Source organism: Megascapheus bottae, chromosome 12, assembly GCF_031878675.1.
Source record: "Megascapheus bottae isolate mThoBot1 chromosome 12, mThoBot2.hap1, whole genome shotgun sequence".
Lineage (NCBI taxonomy): Eukaryota > Metazoa > Chordata > Mammalia > Rodentia > Geomyidae > Megascapheus > Megascapheus bottae.
In genome coordinates this window covers 29,223,628-29,229,737 of record NC_143520.1, presented here as the reverse complement: position 1 = coordinate 29,229,737, position 6,110 = coordinate 29,223,628, and the positions used below count along the sequence as shown (strand labels likewise).

General features: G+C 49.1%; 1 protein-coding gene across 3 annotated transcripts in view; it reads left to right on the top strand.

The window, feature by feature from the left end:
* Positions 1–4,032: 4,032 nt before the first annotated feature.
* Lypd6b (LY6/PLAUR domain containing 6B) overlaps positions 4,033–6,110 on the top strand; it is a 176,298-nt gene continuing 174,220 nt past the window's right edge. For all 3 annotated transcript variants that reach the window (XM_090343118.1, XM_090343119.1, XM_090343120.1), the window contains exon 1: positions 4,033–4,115. The gene's annotated coding sequence lies outside the window, so the exon portion shown is untranslated. The remainder of the gene's footprint in view (positions 4,116–6,110) is intronic.

Sequence of the window (6,110 nt, the reverse complement as noted above, 5' to 3'; positions counted from 1 at the left end):
CAAATCAAAGAAAGGCTGGATAAGTGGGACTGCATTAAACTGCAGAGCTTCTGTACGGCAAAGGACATAGCTAGTAAATTAATTAAGAAGCCTACAGAATGGGAGAAGATCTTCACCAACCAAACAACAGACAAAGGCCTCATATCTAAAATATATCAACAGCTCAAAAAATTGAATCACCCCCAAACTAATCTCCAAAGTAACAACCATCCCATTAAAAGATGGGCCAAAGACTTAGAGTCTTCTCTGAAGAAGAAATAAAAATGGCCTATAGACACATGAAGAAATGCTTGACATCTCTGGCCATAAAAGAAATGCAAATCAAAACAACTCTAAGATTCCACCTCACTCCAGTTAGAATGGCCAGGGTCAAGAAAACTAATAACAACAGATGCTGGAGGGGATGTGGCCAGGAGGGATCACTACTACACTGCTGGTGGGAGTGCAAACTTGTTCAGCCACTATGGAAAGCAGTATGGCAGGTCCTCAAAAGACTAAACATAGAGCTTTCCTATGACTCAGCAATTCCACTACTGGGCATTTACCCAATCGTCCAGAAAAAAGGACATACTAAATCCACTAGCACAATGATGTTCATTGCAGCACTATTTACCATAGCAAAGATATGGAACCAACCTAGGTGTCCATCAGTTGATGAGTGGATCAACAAGATGTGGTATTTATACACAATGGAATTCTATGCTTCTGGCAGAAAGAAAGACTTCGCCCCATTTGTTAGAAAATGGAAAGACTTATAAAAAATCATAGTAAGTGAAGTAAGCCAGACTCAAAGGAACTTAGGCTCAATGGTTTCCCTCATTCATTATTACCAGTAGAAACCTTGGGCTCTCCTAGCAGAGATTTACAATAGAACAAAACCTACATACATAAGGCCATATAGTATGGCACTAAAGATAAGGACCTCCAGAAGGAAACAAAAGCCATATAATGAGTGAGTGTTGTCCTTAATGTACTGTTATTTCTCATCTCTTTTGCTGTCCCTTGGTTATCTCATATTGTTACAATATTTCACCTTGTTATCTGATATATTTTATATGTGCTTAATTGATTATTTGAAATTGGATAGGGAAGGGGGAAATCAAGATAAGCGGGGGGAGGGTAGGAGGTAAATGGGGACCATGTCATAAGAAAGGGTATCAATGTTTGTGAAGTTATGCACCTTCTATCTGGCGAATATAATGTAACCCTTCTATTAATCACTATAAAAACTATTAAAAATTCCTTTCCTGTTTAGAAAGAAAAAGAAACTGAAGATTACCTAGTTTCAATGTCACTTTTCTAGGCACCAGCAAGGAAATAAATAGTAATAAACCCAGTAATTTGCAAGAGATAAAATTAGTTGATTTGAGAGTTTTAAGAATTGTTAATCAATAATTTGTGTGTGTGTGTGTGTGTGTGTGTGTGTGTGTGTGCGTCTATGTCAAGTTCTTCGTGTCTTTAACATTTGAGGTAGCTCAGTATGCTCCAGCACATATCCGACGGTGAAGCTCTCTGGTCAGAGCAACTGCTTCATGTTGTTGCATTAGTCAAGCACTTTACATTCATTATTTCATACTTTCCTATGTCAGATATTGAGTAGAGAACTTTTTTTTTTTTTTTTTTTGCTAGTCCTGGGCTTGAGCTCAGGGCCTGAGCACTGGCCTTGGACTTTCTCAAGGCTAGAGCTCTACCACTTGAGCTTCAGCACCACTTATGGCTATTTTCTATGTATGTGGTACCGAGAAATTGAACCTGGGTCTTCGTGCATGCTAGGCAAGTACTCTACCACTAGGCCAAACTCCTGGCCCAATTGAGTAGGGAACTTTTAACAGAGATCTGTATTCTAGCACCCTCCTCCCACCTCTTCTCAAACTGCTTAGCAGTGACAGGAGAAGGTGTCCAGGAGGGGAAGAAAAAGAAAAGGGAAGAGGAAAAGGAAAAAGAAGAGGAAGAAAAGGAGGAGGTGATGGGAAAGGCTTTCTAATGGCACTGGGACAGAACCTGTGCATACCTGACCGTTGCAGGCCTTTTTGAATGGCTTCGTTTACCAGGCTGAGCCAGCCAGGATCACACATAGTAGGAGGCTTCTAAATTGCAGTGGAGCCTGAGTTTCACTAACTGAAACCAAGACATAAAAAGGGCCAGGCTCCCTTGATCATCTCCAGCTGCTGGCACCAGTGGCTTCTTCCAGGGGGAGGTTCTACCATAGTGCCACCCTGAGTCACTGGCCTCTTCTCTCATCAGGGAGGGAGAAGCAGCGTTGGCATGGCACATTCAAGTGGGGCAGCCCCTGTAACCTTTTCTCAGTTGGTCTTTCCCAGTGTGTTGTGAACAGCCAGATGATAAATATCTGTACAGGACCAAGTTGTGAAAGAAGGATCCAGGTCTGGCTTATGACCAGGGAAGAGAGGGACATCCCCTTTAGCAGCCAGCTCCATGTTTACCCTTGAAGACTGAACATGTTACAGAAGTGGGCTGGAACACACCAAATGATTTCGGTGCCACTTTAAAGTTGCACAGTCAGTCAGTCACTACTGTAAGTACCCTTGGAATGTTGTTGTATTCCTCCTCCTCCTCCTCCTCTTCCTCTTCCCCATACCCCTCCTCTTCCTTTTTTCTAGGTGGTACTGAGGATTGAACTCAGGATCTCCAATTGCTAGGCAGCTACTCTACAGGTTAGCCATATCCCCAGTCCTGAATGGATATGAGTCCATAAGTGAAATCAAATGTGTGCCTGGCAGTATTACGTATCACTCTGTGTGTGTGTGTGTGTGTGTGTGTGTGTGTGTGTGTGTGTGTGTGTTGAGGTCATTTGTTTGTTATTGAGTGAAGCCCTTAAAAGATATACCGGTGTTTTGAAACTGCTGATGGCCTCAGCAAATGCTAGGTAAGGACTTAGGTCAAGCTTGCCCTTAGAAGCCTGGAAAGACCATGGGATTGAGGGAGGTCTCAAGCTGGAGGAGTCAACTCCTGCCACTTGTCTGCAGAAGTCTCACTTCCTGCCATACTGCAGGCCTCACCAGCAAGTCAGAGCACCCACCCCCTCTGCTGGAGCCTGAGCTCCAGATGCAGCTCTGCCATCAGCTCTGTGATCCTAGGCCAGTTGCCCAAATCCTGGACTGCTTTTCAACCAGGGCAAGTGTAGCAGGACAACATTCTCTTTCCGTTTCCCTGTCTATGCCGACTCCACATTAAAGATCTGTTTGTCCACGTATGGAGGTGGAGGGGTGGGGAGGAAGGAGGCTTGTAGACCACCCAGGAGCCAGCCGCTTGACTGGCAGTGTTGGGGACGGAAGTAGAGCAGACAGGAAGGGTGCCTGAAACCCAGGCAACTTGACTTGGGCTTTCATTTGATCAGATAGGAATGAAGCTGGAGCAAGCCTGGGCTGTGAAGGAAGGGGGGCAGTACGAGACCGAACTCCCAAGAATGGGCCATACCCGAACGGTGCAGTGTGTAAGGCTCCTAAGATTCACCAGTGGGCAGGTAAAGTTTCCTGCCTGCCCTGGGGTTTACAGTACAGGAGAGGGGGAGGCCATCACTCATTTAAATGATTTTATTTGTACCTTAATTTTATTAAAGATATGGGGGGGCCTGTCATTTGAGGTGTGGACAGGGCTGAGTTGTTCTGGCTCTAAGGAAGAGTGCAGCATCCTTGGTTCCAGCGTTTTCACTCCCGGGGGCGGGCGCGGTCTCTGCTTTCCATCCCCACAACTCAAGGGTTTGGACTCCCGCGCTTCCTGCTCCGTGTTTCGAGCTCTGCGATCATTTTCGGGGTGGGGGTTCAGCCTTCTCGCCGTTCCCAGATACCTTCTAACAGGCGGTCTCTCCGCCCCCCGTCTTCCCCTTACTCCCCTGGCCCTCCTGCCCCACCCCAACCCTGCGGAGAATCTTCGTGCTTTCCACGCGGACCTGGAGCCCCTCCAGGCGGGGCTCACCTGTCCCAGCCCGGGCCCCTCCCGCGAGCCCCCAGGTGACTTAGGGCGGGGAGGAGCCGCGCCCCGCCCCGAGCGGCCGCTACTAACGCCAGCCCCCCACCGGCGGGCCGGGGCGCCGGAGCCAGAGCCTGGGGCTGGAGCGCGGGCGCCAGGAGGTCCGGCGGGCAGGGAGCGCGCAGGTGAGCCGGGCTGGCGCGGCGGGCCGGGGGTGGAGGTGGGTTGGGGGAACCGCAGACCCTCCCACCCCGCGCCGTGGCTCTGCGGAGCCGCGTGGCTGCGGCGGGCAATGCGCTGTGCCCCGCCCCGCGCGCCCCGGGAGCCGGGAGCCTGCGGAGCCCGAGCCGCGGCGCGGCGGGGGGGGGGGGGGTGGAGGTCCCGGAGTCGCGGCTAGACGGGCGGCTGACAACATTTGGACGGGACTGGAGCTGAGGGCAGAGGCAGGGAGGAGTTGTGCGGGTCTCTCAGTGCCCCGGGCGCCGCGGGCCAGTACTGGGGCAAAGGGAGACGCTGGGGGGCCAAACTACTGCGGAGGGCGCAGAGCTGTGCGAGCAGCCAGGGCGCTGCCTTTCCCTCTGCGGCGCTGTGTGCGGCCCCGCGCGGGCGCCTCTCCCCCAGCCTGGCTCTTCCACTTTTGCTGTTAAATAACCAACAGCCAACACGTTAGTGAGTTCCAGAAAAGCTGGGGCTGGCTGGCTGCTTACATTCATTCCATGGGGTTTCGGTTGTAAGGAAGGCTTCAGGTTTGTATGCTCTGGACCATGGTTGGGGGTTCAGGGTTGCTCTCCGCGTCCCAGGTCCCGGTGACTGAGGGACAAAGTGGCAGAAGTGTAGTATGTTGTGATAGTTGAATTTCAGCGACTACCTCTGTGACCTTGAGTAAGTTACTTAACTTCTTTGAGCCTCAGTTTCCTTATTCATGCTATATGACCTTTATACCATACGTTGTACACTGCTAGATGAATTTCTCCATGCCCCCCCCTCCCCGCCATGTGTTAACTAAGAGTTCACATATCCAGGTCTGTGCCTTTCTGTACAGAAGGGGCATGCAGAAGGCTTATGTTAGGAGACTTGGAGAGGTGTATGTATTGAAGGTGGGTAGCTCCCTTTACCATCCTGGCTTGTTTCTGGCTGGCCTTGTTCCAGGCCACCAAAATGAAGAGGTGCCAGTGCTCAGGTCTGGCACGAAAAAAGCATGGTGTGTTATTAAGCTATTCTCCCTATGACCAACTCAGAATTCTTCTCTTTGGATTAGACTTCACTCACTTGAAAACTGCCTTATACAATGTAGGCATTCGCTGAAAAGAAGTGGAAGCTTTAGTTTTAGCTAAATCTCTGTGCTCACATGAAGTTCCAGGGTTAGTTCTTGCTCCTAAGCATCTAAACTCTTCTCTCCTGTATAAACTGGCTCATAGTATGGAATAATAAATAAGTCTGGCAACTCATCTTCAGGCATAGATAGGTGAATAACTTGCCCTGAATCAAAGCAAGGCCAAAGTGTCTCAGCAGACTTGGGGGGAGGGGTGTTTTCAAAATGGGGATGGACTGATTACAAGGGGGCGGTGAACTTATTACATGGGGGGACGTGTGTTTTCACAATAGAGGTGGACTGATTACAAGGCGTGTGTGTTTTCACAACAGGGGTGGACTTATTACATGGGGGGTGTGTTTTCAAAATAGGGTGGACTTATTACACAGGTCTGTCAGTGCTTGGGATGGTGAGTTCAGCCATCGTCATACACAGTTCCATCTTAACTGCAGGAACTAGTAGCCAAGAGAAGACCTTCTAGAGAGAACTATGAGTTCTGGGAAGGCAATAACTGTGTGACCTCTGCCTTTGCCCCCAGACACCTAAAGAAAGTCCAGATAGGTTAGATACACTGTATAAACTGCCTGGGTGCTAACATTTCTTAGTCAAGTCTTCATCCAAGGCATGGGAGGAACCTGTGTGTCCACTTTCCCTTCGTTGTTTTGTTTATTCATTCACTTCTTCAACACTTATTACATGCATAGCACATACCAGGGCCTCTCATGAGGAGAGAAGCGCACAGTCTAGTTGAAAGAATGATAATGGAGATAATGGTGACTGGCTGTCTGGGGACTCTGTGAAGACCTCCCTACAAAACCAGGGTTGAGATCCAAACTAGAGATAAGTAGCTTGTAAAGGAGAAATGGTC